Here is a 14,691-nt window from a genome sequence, read left to right on the forward strand (position 1 = left end):
CACCACCTCCACCCCCACTCCTCTGTTTCTCTCTTCCTCCTCTTTAGGAGTGAGCGGAGGAAGGAGGCGGAGGGGAGGGCCAGGTTACAGATGTGTATTAATGAAGCAGTGAAGGGCAGGGGGTGACTCATAGAGAGGGAGAGAGCGAGGGAGTGAAAGAGGAGCAAGAGGCGATTTGCATGCAGAGACGAGATTCACCGCTTCTACAATGCCTCTCTCTCTCTCTCTCCTCCTCTGTCTCTGTCTGCTTCTCTCTCCCTCCAAATCCTCCTCCCATCATCCTGCATTCTCTTACTGTTTTAGCTCTCTCACCCTCTCTCTCCTCTACTTCCTTGCCTCTCTCCTTTGCTCTCCGGCTTGCTGCCACTGCTGATTTGAATAATTCAGCACAAGCCGGTATTCTCCAGGGCCCCATTGTCTGCGCGCGGCAGGAGAATGAGAAGGAGAGAGATAGGGGAAGAGGGAGAGAAAAGAGAGATAGGTGGGATTGCAGGGCAGTGTGTGTGTGTGTGTCTGTGTGTGTAAATGGAGAGGGTGGAGGCAAGGGTGGGGGGAGGGAGGTCCAGGCTGCCTTCTTTCACCTAGCTGTGGCGTAAATCAGCACTAATGAGGTAGAGGAGGAATACCGAGGCCTCGTACCACACTACAGAAGCTTCTTTTTTTCCCCATGCAAACGCACTAATGCACACAGGTAGACACACATTTAGCAGTCTACATGCATACAATCCCCCCATAACCTTCATTGCTCTGCTGTGTTGTGGTTATTGACTTGTTGCTAACCCTCACTCCAGCATTCAGCGCTATCGAAAGGAGGAGGAACACAAGCAGAGAGACAGAAATGTTGTCATAAGAACACAAAGGAGAAAAAATGGCATTCATTCCTTGCGTTTGTGAGTTGGCTTCAAATATCAAACACTTAAAAGTGAAACAGACCCATTTTTTTAAAACCCTTGTGAAATAATTGTTGTCATAAGAAAGAAACTCTCTGCCCTTTTGTTTTCAGCTGGAATGCAAAGTGAGAAAAACTTGGTCTAAAGCGAATCCTGCATGTGCACAGCAGCTCTGTAATGCAGATCTGCTCTCCCTCTCCGGAGGTTTTCTGATGTAACATATTTGTCGTGATGCTGTGACCATTTGTAGTTTTTACAGCTGCTTGAGCGAGGGCAATTTAGCTTCGTTTAGTGCAAAGAGGAGGTCTGTCTGCTTATCACATACCATAATTTGACTTTTCCACCCTTCTCAGAAATAGATAATCAGCTTCTGATTGAATCCTGAAAAACGGGAGGCTGAAACCAAACGAGCACACCAGGCACAACAGATGCTCTCACATTCTGTCTCTTTTAGCTCCCTTTAACTTTGCTTTTAAAACCTTGATCTCCACTCCACATCTCACCTCCTGCCAGCCCTCCATCTTACCATCCACCCACGGATTGTGATATTGGGGAGTGGGCCCAGAAACTGTCCCATCCATGAGAACTTTCCCAGACAACAGGCACCACACACTGGACTCAGTGGACTCAGCTGAATGCGACAAAGCTCCAGAGATTGTAGTCTACGCTGCTGCATCTTTACACCCAACTGGTGATTTGTTCCCATAAGAAAATATGTCAGTAATAGCTCCACCTTCATGAATATGGACCAATGTGGAAGCTTTGTACTGTCTACACAGTGACTTCAGTCAAGTACCTCTCTCTTAGGAGATGACATACTAGTCCGTCAGATGTAGGATTTTTAGGTCCTCAAAAAAAGAAGAAGAAGAAGAAAAGAAAAACATATAATGTCTAGACATCAAAGGAATGACGCAAATGTTATGAAAGGGCTTTCTTTTGTAAGTCTTGTGAACTCGCTGTCAGGCATGGGTAAAATGTGCATTTTAAAATGTTTGGAAGGGTAGACTCAAACCGAGTATTGCACATTATTTCTATCACATCTTCAGCTCTATATTTGGCTCCTGTGGGTGAGGAACTCAATAAAAAACAATGAGCATGGGGGAGGAACTGATTCCCTGGGTACATTTTATAACTGTAATAATATAATCTGGGGAACATTTATTGGGTTATTTATCTGAAATAACAAGCTAAAAACATGTTAGATAGGCTCAATTAAGCAGCGAATCACGAAAGCAACGTAATGTCAGTGCACTCTTTTTCTCTTATCTCAGTTTCTGCTTATTTGCTGCCCCCCACCCCCCAGCTCAGCTATTAAAAAGACTCAACCAATAGCTGTTTGTTAGCCATCAGGAAAGGAGGAAGATTTTTACCTCACACCGTCACGATTGAATGAATTTGCCCACATGAGTGCAATGGTCAAATAATCAGCTTTAGGAGGATGCTTAATGAGTCCAACTTTATCCCTGGAATAATTTTAGTCAATGAAGGCAGGAAGGGGAGACTTTCACAGTTTGCACCCTCTCACTTTCGCTGCGGTCCCCCATCACTAGTCTCGCCAAAAGCAATGACTGGAGGAGGGTGGAATTCCTCAAGACTTACTGCCAATTGGGAAGGTTTGAAAAGACGTCGGAAGACAGAAAAAACATTATTTTTTAAAAAACAGCTGTATCAAATGTAAATTATGTTACCTTACCTGTTGTGGGGATTATGTGTGGCTATTACTGTGGCTATTATTACTACGTGAAGAGAATTACAAATGTAGTCATCATCAAGAAAGAAAGCAAAAAAGAAACAAGGAAAGAAGGAACGTATTCAACATCTGTTTTGCAGCTGGGAGTATTTCTAAGGGACACCGGGAGAAAAAGGAATTAAACACAAGAAAGGGGGAGGCGGGGGGATCTCTGGGAAAGCTGGAAGAGAAGACAAACACGGGATCCAACATGGCTGGACTGGATTAAAATGGCTGGAGTAAAGAACACCTTTCTATTTACCCAGTCTGAACTTACATGTCATACAGCTCTGATGTCTCTGCCATGATTAACTGGAATCTAGTGGAGAATTAGACTTCACATGCTGACCTTTACGATAAAATCATCTCTGAAAAAATGAGGCCATTTGCACCTTGAGCAAAGTTTAACATAATAAGTACCACGTTTACGGCAAATCGGGGGGTTCGTGTCATATGCAGTTGGTGACGAATGCCAAACTACCCGCTTGATAGCCGCTTCCTAACAGCTATAAAATGGCAAAGAGCACAGGGCCACACACGCCAACAGAGTGTGGCAAAGCCCCGAGCCCGGCCGAGCCGCATCACCCCTCTACAGGGCCTGACAGTAATCAGGAGAAGAAGTGAGTGCTGAGGAAGTGTCAACAGAAACAAACCCTGTGCTTCGTTTGAGCCAGACTGAGCTGATAGCTCATTGCCAGTGGCATAATTTAGATGAATGGTGGGTGCAATCCATCAGAATCAGAGTATAGCTAGAGTTAGTGTGAGCGCGAGGAGGAAGAGGAGGGGTGCGACCCTTTCCTGCGCTCGCCTGCCAGTAACGGTATCCCATTACCCTACACCTGTTAACAACACCAATCCCCTTGTATAAACAGTAAAGTGATCCACTCATTGAAGGCAGAGGGACAGAAATAGACAGACGGTGGGATTGAGGTAGGAAGAGAATGCGGAGAATGGGACAGGAAAAAGAGGAAAGAGCAGATGAAGCAGTCGGGATAAAGAAATGTTTTCTTGTTTGATTTTAAAGAGACTAGCACCTCTGGACATGATGGATGAACCCAGGGTCTGGAGAGACAAGTCATGGACAGATGGCTCAGATGCAAACTCCAACAGCACTGCAGCAGCCTTTACAGTAAAGCAACAGGGACATCTAGTGGCACAGAGCGTAACTTCCCCAACGCTTCCATTTGGAACTTGCACTGATTTTATCAAGGCAGCTTTAGCTTGAAACATCTTTAAAAGGCATCTGTCTGTTTTCATTGATATATGACACGTGCAATTAAAAAGTTACAGGCAACAAACCTAAATTAAAATCCTCATATAAACATTTCCATGACCCTTGAAATTGTTTAAAATGTGTACACAACATTAACTAGGCTGCATATCTGAGCATTTTGTCTACATTTTGTTGTTGATTAAAGGAGCAGATGTCAGTTTTGTCATAGCAAAGGCCAGTATATTAAAAAAAACAGGTTTATTTATGAATAGAAACAGCTACTGTGTTCATTTCTTTCTTAGGCTTTTACATTCTGTTACAAGTCAACCACATTCCTCAGGACTGCATATCTGCACCTACCTTTGCCACAGAGATGACCCCTCAGCAAAGAGACATTTAATCAGATACAGAGAAGAATTGTTACAGCCACCAAGTTGCCACTGTCTTCCTCTGAAAGGCAACTTTTATGTGCGTTTATTTTATTGTTCCTGAATGAATGGCTCATGTGGAAAAGAAACTGCGAGAGTAACTTTTAGGTAAAAGCTATTGACTCAAGCGGTTGGCTAATTGCCCATTTTCAGGCAGTGAAAATAATGGGCAAAAAAATAAAAAGCCATCCACAATTTGACTAAATTACCCTCCTATAGCTTGGGAAGGTATTTATAGTCAGAATAATAATAATAGTCAGAAAAACACAGCGCTGTGACCTGGCAGATTAGAAGGTAACCATTAGCGGTTTGATAGCTTCAGGGCAGTGGAGTATCGACCCGCGTGTAGCTGCATGCTTTTGTCATTCTTGTTCACTGTCAGCTCCCTCTCTTTTCTTTTCTTTTTTCCTTTTCTGGAGAAGGAAATAAAGCTCTTTTCATGGCAGATGGCTGTTTTTCAGCTAGTTCTTCTCGGCTACAGTTTTACACTACTGACACAGATGAGGAGAGCTGCAAACAGCACATCAGGGCTTCAGGACTGAGGTGTGGACAGGCTCGCTTTCAGTGCTTTCGGGAAATGTAGGTGTCTGTGGCATTGTCTGTCACACTCATCCTTTTGTGCAAAATCTATTCCCTGTTTGGCTTGTGATACTTTTATTTTGGAATATTTTTCAGCAGCACAAAGCCTTATTCATTCCTTCGCAGGGTAAATGTACAGTTCGAAATAATAATGCAGCAGCTGCAATGACACGGCCAAACATGCCAAAATTTATAAAAAAGCATTTCAAGGAATCTGTTGAAGAGTCGATTATATCTTTGGGTCTTTGGGGAGTTTTATAAAGAAATGACCAAACTGGGCTTAGACTAAATCATTATTGGGCCTGTGAACTTCTACATCATCATGTGTCATAACTGTACTTTCAGCAGAGTGTGCGCTTGCACAAAAGCTTAAACTTGAATTGTGTGCGTCTTTGGGGTAACTTCTTAACAACAAACCCAGCGCAACTGTCTGGAGTCAAACTGTGACTTGTTCTTTAAATAGAAGCTCCAAAAAATCAGAGACAGGGAGAATTAAGGAGTGGGAAACCAGCGGGAGAGCAGGCGTTCAATCACTCCCCACGCAGAGGATATAAAAAGTCTTCAGTAAGAATTTAAATAAGTATAAATGTAACACACATTTCTAAAATGACCATCAGCTCTTTGCAGAGGGCCCAGATTTTGCATCTAAGACAAAAACGAAAAGCTGAAGAAAGTTAGTAGAGAAGATGAAATGTGAGTTTGGAGCTTGCCACTCTTTGGCTTCAGCATCGAGTCCTGCTGCCGACTGCCTTCACACCTGGCCTTTTTGTATGCACAAACAGGATATAATGAGTAAATAAGGGTCTCGTGAGCTTTAGAGGCCAGCCAAGAGTTTTTCTCCCCAAGCTTACCAGCTGCTGTTTTTAGGTTTATATTTAGCTTAAAGATAAATGAGTGGTGTTAGTCTTCACTATCTCGTCACTATCAGATACCTGATAGTGGTTTCTTCCTGTTAAAAATGAGTTTGTGCTTACTCATAGGGGTAGTCGGATGGTTGGGGTTTTCTTTAAAAACTGTAACGTGTTCACAGTATAAAGCACCTTGGACTCATATTTCTTGTGGTCTGGATTGAAAACCTGAATTGATTTAAGTCAAATTTCATCTATTTTGCAAACAAACCAAAAAAAGAGTCAAATTGTGCTTTTCAACATGTCAAAATACGAAACTGGTGGACTAAAAGCTTAACAGTTTGCACAGGTAGTGAAAGTGGGTTGCTTTTAAACTAAATATCACATTCATTAATAAAGCTATTAGAATAATTGTTATTATTTTTTATTTTATGGTGCAGTGAATGTGTAATAGCCTATTAGAGTTGATTACAAAGCAGCAGGTACTGTGGGAACCTGTAACCTGCGAGGAAAATCATTCAGGAATATTTTAGCTTTAAAATGGAATATTTCCTATTTGCACAGCGCTAATGACAGTCCAACTACCCCACCATCACCCCCTCCCCACCATCAATTCATCTTATCAGTCCACAGTATCACTTATCAGTGAGTTGGTGTAAATGGCAGCGTGTGGGAGAACAAGTGCTGCAGCTCAACTAACAGCATTCCTCCTCAAAAGAGTTTCTCCTGTCCTTCCTTCCTTCCTTCCTCCCCTCCCTCTCTCCTTTCACTCTCATATTGTGTCTCTAACGAGTCACGTCCTTCTAGCAATTATTATGAAATTAAAGCTATTTTCCACGGCCGATGTTTGCCCCGGTAATAACCACACCGAGATAGGCTTCATTCATTTAGCGTTTTAGTTCAGCTCAATTCCTGTCGCATTAGCAAGAGGAGCAAAATCAGAGTGTCACTCAGATATTCTGCTTAATGGTTTGGCGATGGCCTGGCCCCTTTTCTTTTCTTTTTTTCTCCTTTTCCTTTCACGATCCCCCTAACCCTATCTCTCTGCCAATTACGCTGTTTAATCTATATGTAGATAATGGTGTCCAGGACCTCCCTGTTGAAATGTCAGGTGTGAAGAGGTTATTAGCTAACTTTTAATTACTGTCCATCATTCACCAGGCAGCAGGACAGATTGGTCTTCTCCAGCTGTCCGCTTATCTAGTCTCCGAGTTGGCTGGAGGTGTGGAAAAGAAAGACGTTTAGGAAGCACCAGGTCTTCCACTTAATATCACCATTTTTTTTTACACTATTAACTAGACTTAGTGTTTGGAAGGAAGACACAGAAGCGAGGAGGAAATGACCAAGTAGATTATGTGTCATAGGGTTTAATAGAAGCTGTCCATGAGGAGAGTTGCTCAATGAAAGGTGACTGTGATGCTGTGATGGCACTGTATAATGTGCAAAAAATTTGCAGAAAATGCGCAATAATTTTAGCATCAAAACAAAACAATCTCTGCTTTCCAAAAATCTGAAAGTAGTTGGCGCTGGTTGCAGACTATCAGAAATGCCAGTCTACCGACACTTTTAAAAACATGCATTCTAGTTTAAAGTGAAGCTTAATAGAGATCAGCTAGATCATAAATGTTCCAGCACAAAAATATTTTATGAACTCCCCCCAGTTCAGGTGTCAAAACCTGCGTTGTGCGCTGAAAGACCAACAACCCCAGAGCCACAATTTAGTCCTCCTGTCTTCAGCACTTGTACTTGCTCTGCTGTATTGCTCCAGCAGGGAAGCAACAGGATGACTAGTGCAGACAGATGCCAAGGAGAGTGGCCTTGGAATTGTCTGTGGAACTGGTGGAAGAGTTGGACTCAGCGTTTCCCAGCAAGACACAACCGCTAAAAAGACTGATTTCTGATGGTTGGTGCGAGACCATTTGATTCAAGACTGTTGCACCTGTACATATAATGTATAAGTTGGACTTCTAGCCTGGTTTCAGTTTTAGTTCTTTTTGTTTCTTTAATGCCCTGGGTTTGCTTTACTGCTACGAGCACTCCTTTTTCAGCTGCTCTCTACCCGATAGAAAAGGAACCCCCTCTTCCTTCTGCTTGTTCCTCTTCTTTACATGTGTAACTTGTCTGTTTCTTATCCAGACCGAACTGAATAGGAAGTCTCCATTAACTTGCATGGGCAGTTTTGCAAATGTATGTAGAAACAGGACACTGGTTGTAAAGGTTCTTAAACAACAGCGCACATACAGCAGGCCTAGAAAAGACTTTTTCCCCTAAAAATAGAAAACCTGAAGAATATTGTAACTAGATTCACATCTTCATTCAGGAAGCAGCGACACATAAAAATACACACTTGCAGCGAGAGCGATCTCTTTTCAGTCCTTGAACTGTCTTTCAGTGGTTTTACTATTTTAAGCTCTACAGGGCAGAGCACTGCTGATTACAGTGCCACAAAGAGAAATACTTCCCGGGCTTAGGTTTTCTTCTTCTTCTTCCTCGCCATCTTTTACAGCCTACACACAAATTCCGCTGGAAGTAGCGGAGCTGTTATTTCAGCAGGCATCCTCCATATGATGGAAGCTCTGGTTACAGAGGGCTGCTTCTGGATTGCACACATAATTACGCACGCACACATGAGCAGTGTGCTAAGACATTCCTTATTTTATTCAAACAAAGAAGAAAACGGAAATGGATAATTGGTAAAAAAAAAAAAACCTGCAGAAATTCTGACACAATTAGATAATTGTGGAAATTACTGATTGCCTACATCAACACACACACACACACACACACACACACACAAGCTCTCGGTCTCTGCCTCTCTCTGTCTTTGGGACATAAATGTCTCTGTGGTATCCAAGCCTGTATAAACTTGAGCATTAGTGTGTTTTCAAAACTAACCATGCGCTAGAGGACATCATTAAGCCGATTAAGGCTTTTCATGCAAACATACCTGCCTTTGAACTGAGGTTTGTGTGATATTTAAGACTTTAAGTGGAGCCTCACTTTTCTGTGCGGGGTTTTGTGTGTGTTAAGACTCTGCTTTCAGAGCTCTGCGGTGAATTACCGCTGACCCATGAAGACCCCGGGCCCCCCAACTTCTGCCTGTGGAAACCCCCCTGTCATCTGGATCACATTGGGCTCAAATGGGGGGCAGAGCAGAACCCAGTGTGTCTGACCCATGCAGATCAGGAGGATGCTGGAATGAAGGTCCACTGCGGTGTGTGTTTCGCTCTTTCTGTCTCTGGCACAGACACACAACCTGTATGACGTGATGGATCTAATGCACACAGTGTCTGCACACAATGTTTCTTTGTACAAGAGAGTTTTAAAGGAATACACTCATATCCTACTAACATTACTAACCACTTTGTAACACACTTTGCGTATTTGTAAAAAAACAACATTGCTGAAAATGTGGTTTAAATGGAATCATAAATGCAGTGTTTGAACCAGGCCTGATGTAAATGTGAAGGAGTATCATCAAAATAGTCTGAAAGATTGCGCCATCACAAATATGTGTCCGCTTGCCTTACATATAAGAAGAAACCTGTGCTAGACCTTACATCGTTTTTATCTCCCAACATGATGAGTTGCTGCCCCCTGCTGTAAGTTTCCATCCATGAAAACTCTCAGACAAACAATGCTGTTATTTAGACAGTTTATATGTATGAATGCACAGGAGGAACATTGTGATCTGACTGATCAGCCAGAGACATGCATAATATTTAAATTAGTTTAGTAATACAACCACTTCCCACTTTGATGCCAGTACTTCTCTGTCATTAATGATGATTTAAAGATCCATGACGTTTCTTTACAAGATAAAATACTACAGGTATGTAAGCATTTCAAGATAAACAGAGCTTCATCATTTGACCTTAACCAGATCCTTTTTTATACCTGAGCAGCTGTCAGAAACAAATACAAAAGATAAATATTGAATGATGTCATCCCTGTTATCAGGTTAAAAAAAAGGTTCTTGAATTCTTAAAGGGTGTTGAGGCACTGACACAATGAGTGTGTTGCAGTATTTACGGGTCGTAAACACATACCGTTACACTAACACTCCTTCAGCTCCCAACAAAATGAACTAGTTATTTACTTTATGCAAAATATGAAGCAATCTGGTCATTTTTTCTATACTCATTGCTAATATTGTTTATGTATGTATTTACAGAATATACATGCACATATACATATATTATGCATATATATTTATTGCTGATTGTGAATTAATAATAAATAATGTTACAAATGACTAGCAATATTATTTTCATTATTTTTGATGCAATATTGTCTACTTTATGGTTTATACATAGTATTTCATATTGAATTGGAGCTGATAAGATACAATACCAGTTGTGTTCTGATGGCCCTTGCCTTCACATTTTAAAGCAATGAGTAACCTTGAGTGTCATTTCTGATCTGCGCTTGTTGCTTAAAACTAACTCCACGCCGTCTGTGACTGAAACAGGACAGGAAACACGGGGCCACAGCCTTATGACGAAACGCTATGTTGCAAAAAATTTTATTACCTGGATACAAAGTTTTAGAAACAAAAGTTACAACTTTACAAAAAATATTCAGAAATTGTTCATGAAACAGTAAACAATACCATCACTATCAAAGTATTATTTTTAAACTTTATTAACACATTTTCTTAGACCTCCTGTTGTTCTTATGGACATTTTGCTTGTATTGCTTTCTTGTTTTGTTCTTTTCAAAACATGATTTATGTCAGTGTAAACATTCATTAACATGCTGCTTTCACATAATACATAAACTGAGAGGTTCAAGGATTAGATTCAGGCTGCAAGAGTATTTGGAGGTTTTCGCAGTGCTCACAGCCAGTTTGCAACATATTTTGCATTTCCACACAAATACACCTCTTGTGCAAACACACACTCGCTCTTCTCTCTCCCTCTCACACACATTCAAGCACGTTGTTGAATTTCACTCTGTTAGTAAGTGACGCATCTCCTCAATTCTGGGGCGCTTCAACAATTTTGAGCAGAAAGTTATTGATTCTAGTTAGTTTTTGTTAGGTTATGTGTTCATTAGTAGGTTAGTTTGTTAGTTTGTAGAGAGCTGTTCAACACTCTTCTTTTGGGTTAGTGAATTGTTTTGATGAATGTTGATGACTGTTGTTCATAGTAGGTCTGTCCAGTGGTATTGCTGGACATGCTTTGATTTACTCAAAGTTTAGTAAAGAACAGCAAACAAAGACATTAGTAAGATGGACATTTACAGGATCAGGACTGTTAGTATCAGCACCAATCAGGAGTTAGTACTGAGGTGTGCTCAGCTTCTGTCTGACAGCACCGCCCGAGCTGACAACAAGCCAGGCACTCACCTGCAGGTTGACCGCACAGAGCACGTACAAACGTAAAGACTGACCTCTCTGAATCTGATCGCAATCGGTTTTGCGTCGGTTGCTCATAAGTGTGCGGTCAACCCAGTTTGATGTCAGCAGCTGTTCCCGCTTGTCTTTTCACCTTGAGCTTAATCACTTTTTTTTCCTTTCCAAGTCCCGAAAGCCTTCTCGACATGCTCAGTGCAACGTTTTTCCCGACTTTAACGATTTATCTAAACTTCTAAAAGAAGGGATGCAAGATCATGCAAAGGGAGTATATGCGCTGCAGACTGCGGGCAGAAAGCAGAGGGTTAGTCAAGTTAGGGTTAGAAATGCCAGCCAACAGCATTCTCAATACAGGTTAGTAATCCTCCAACTGTTAGCACATATATTAGTACTGTTAGATATTAGTGAGATACTGTTAGTACAACCCAGATGTGGGTAAAAATCTATTTACACATAATTATTAGCATTTGCTGTAATTGGCTTCAGTGTGAAATGATAGGACTGTAGGCATCGGGACAACTTAATTATTGCCAGCGGGCATCGTTTAGAAAACTACAGACCATTAATTTCCAATGGCATCCTTGTGATCTAAATCAGTATAATAACTGCTACTTCAGTGAGGTTGTAACAAATGCTAAGAACCATTTGTAAATGTTGTTTTATCCCTTATCTGGTACATCCAGTGGCTAAAAGAATATAGGCCTGTTATTGATTGAGCAGCTGTGAAAACAAAAATCACAGTAAAGCAGCTTTTAGCTTAAGGCCCGTTACAAATACATTTCATCTGACTGATAAGAGACACATGCAGACATACGTATAGGGTACATGCAAAGAAACACGTGCACTCACGTACACACCCCCGTAACACGCACACACACACAAGTGTGATCCACTTTAGAGGTTTCCGCACAAACAAAAACATACTGTGTGAATTGCACATTGGGAACTTGTCATTTTCACACACTTTAGCAGCTTTTTTTTCAAATATCAGAGCTTTGCACAAATCTGGCATAGATAAACTCCAGCTATGAAAAGACACAAAAAAGTCTCGCTGAAACGCTGCTCGCTTTGAGTGAAGTATCTTATACAGGAAGAAACCGTGAGAGGGTTAGAAAGAGTATGGGTCACTGCACGTGGCAGCTAAAGGAAAAATGCATGAGTGATGGTCAATGGCTACAGAATCAGTGTTTTTGACCAGCAAAATAAAGTCAGAGAACGGGCCAGGATGTGCTTATTACTTACAAAAAAAAAATCGCACTGCAGCAAATTATTCTGCACAACACCCATGAAAAAGCTCCCTGCTAAATCTGAGCACACTGATGTTGACTACGAAGCAACAAGTGAAATACTGTTTGCACTGATTTGCAAAAGCAGAAGTCATCTCTCAGTAGGAAAACACTGGAACACGGATTCTCTCTTCTGAAGGTACAGGGCAGGGAAAATGGCACCATGTGGTCGTCACTGCAAGACAAATCACAATAAAGGGAATTAGGATGGTATAGTGTAGTATAAAATAATGTGGATATAGTGAGTGATGGCATGATTACAAAGATATATTTTTGTACTGGTTTGAAAAATATTGACAAATATTTCCTTTTCTACAAAAATCTTGAATAAAATCACCAAAGGGGCAGATTATGCTAATACGATTTGGTCACATGATCCAATTTGTGGTTTATCTCACTTCTTAACCATAATCGTGAGAAAAGTACCATAAAGCAAGCATAATAATAATAATAATATTAAATGTCAGTGATTAAGCACGTAACTGATCTCCCACGTTCTAGCTGGTCTTCATTTATCTGTCCTCTGTGCCAGCATAGAGGCTCAACACAAACACACAAGGACACACACTCACACAAAAGCATGACTGAGTCCATAAAAAACTGGCTCTGCATTTTATATTCATCGGCACTTATATAAGAAGTCACTGTGTACAGCATAAAAGTGAATGTGGAGGAAAAAAAGTCATTGGTATAAATCTGTGGATAGATCCTGTACCAGTCCATACGCAGCACAGTAGAGGGCAATGGAGCGAAGCCACCGGGAGCACAATGAAGTCCTGTCAAGCCCCCCCAACAATCTGCTTTTTCCATCGGTGTAACTGGAGAAGAGCACACAACACAAAGCAGCAGAAAAAAGTGGGACACAACCCAACTGTCCTCACAAGATCCCCCAGGTACTGGTTGTTCTTTCATCTTTTTTTTTTTGTTTCTTTTTACTGCTTTATATTTAGTCTCAGACACGGTGGACTGAAAAACACCCACTGTAAAAACATATGAGTCACTTAGGATAGGCATCAGTAATATCAGTTATCTAAATGACTGAGTAATGCTATTAAATTTCCATGTGGCCTGAAAATTAACCTCCCTAGAAATGATAATGACGACAATCCAGTCTGTACACATAACCTGTCCTGTTGTTGGTTCCCTTCTGGATCCTCCCAGCGTCCTGTGTGTCTCTGTCTGCAGCGCTGTGGATGAATCCACAGGGAGTACCTAAAAGGCAAAACCCATACTGAGTCAGATGGACATGTATACTATGTATATACTTCATATATACTTCATATATGCTTCATATTAGATGTGAATCTAATATTAGAAGATCAAAGTTAAGGCTGGGACTATTTGACATTGCTCTTGGCAAATCACTGCAAAAATAATAACTACAGCTTGTTCTCTGCAGATTAAAGACGTATAGGGTATGTTGTATCCTGCTTTATTGAGAGATGTATTGAGATTAAAAATAACTACAAGATTTTTTTTCATAGTCTATGATAAATGAGCATACCACCCTACAACCTACAAGACATATTCTCTATAATCTAGGCCCTCACTTGGAGGGATTAAAGGAGTCAGTGTTTACCTAAAAACATAGATCTTATTAAAGGATTGGGTGAGATAGAGGGGGTAAAAGTTGAACGCAACGGAAGACCAGAATAATTGGAAATTATAAAATGATAAATTATCTCTTTTTTTTTCCTACCAGTAATCTCCGGGATCCACATCCACCTGTCACCAAACGATAAGAAAAGATCGCTCCTTCTTCGCCTTTTTTCTGCTTTCTTCGTCTTCCTCTACCAGGCTGACTGCAAGCCGATCAGACGGTAAAACAGGCGTCGTGTGTGTGCGCAGTGATTACGCCCGCACTGAAAGGCTGGTTGGATCGAGTCGCAGCACGCTACTAACACGAACCGCGGCTGTGCGTCTTCTCTATATGGCTGCCGAGCGGAGAGAAGCAGATGTGGGAGTGCCAACAACAGCTGCGCACTGACGGGAGTCCAGTCCACGGAAAACAGGATAAAGTGGAGTCGGAAGCCTCGGGACAAAGAACATGAGCCGAGGGTATTAATGAGAACAGTAACTTCTTTCACTCAGCGCGCAGACCTGAATTAATCGCTGGTCTCGGTCTCCAGCTGCTGCCACAGGTTTATGGTCTTTTGTATGCGCCCCCTTCATCCACCATCTGTGTTTCCCGGGCAACGAGAGGACTGCCTGCAGGCACCACCAACAAGGCCTGCATGCAACCACCTCAAATCAAGGCACACTACAGTGACGTGCTGTGATTGTGCTTACTGTAACATAACCAGTGGTTGATGTTTCTTCATTGTTAGCTGCTTTCTACACGTACACATAATCTCACACCTCT

General features: G+C 41.5%; 1 long non-coding RNA gene across 1 annotated transcript; it reads right to left on the minus strand.

The window, feature by feature from the left end:
* Nucleotides 1-10,196: 10,196 nt before the first annotated feature.
* On the minus strand, nucleotides 10,197-14,591 carry LOC100705225 (uncharacterized). Its single transcript, XR_134814.5, has 3 exons — nucleotides 14,029-14,591; nucleotides 13,045-13,541; nucleotides 10,197-12,504 (listed from the first exon to the last, which is right to left on the minus strand). It is a non-coding gene; the product is annotated as an uncharacterized LOC100705225 (long non-coding RNA).
* Between the last annotated feature and the right edge of the window lie 100 nt (nucleotides 14,592-14,691).

This window comes from Oreochromis niloticus, linkage group LG12 (assembly GCF_001858045.2).
Source record: "Oreochromis niloticus isolate F11D_XX linkage group LG12, O_niloticus_UMD_NMBU, whole genome shotgun sequence".
Lineage (NCBI taxonomy): Eukaryota > Metazoa > Chordata > Actinopteri > Cichliformes > Cichlidae > Oreochromis > Oreochromis niloticus.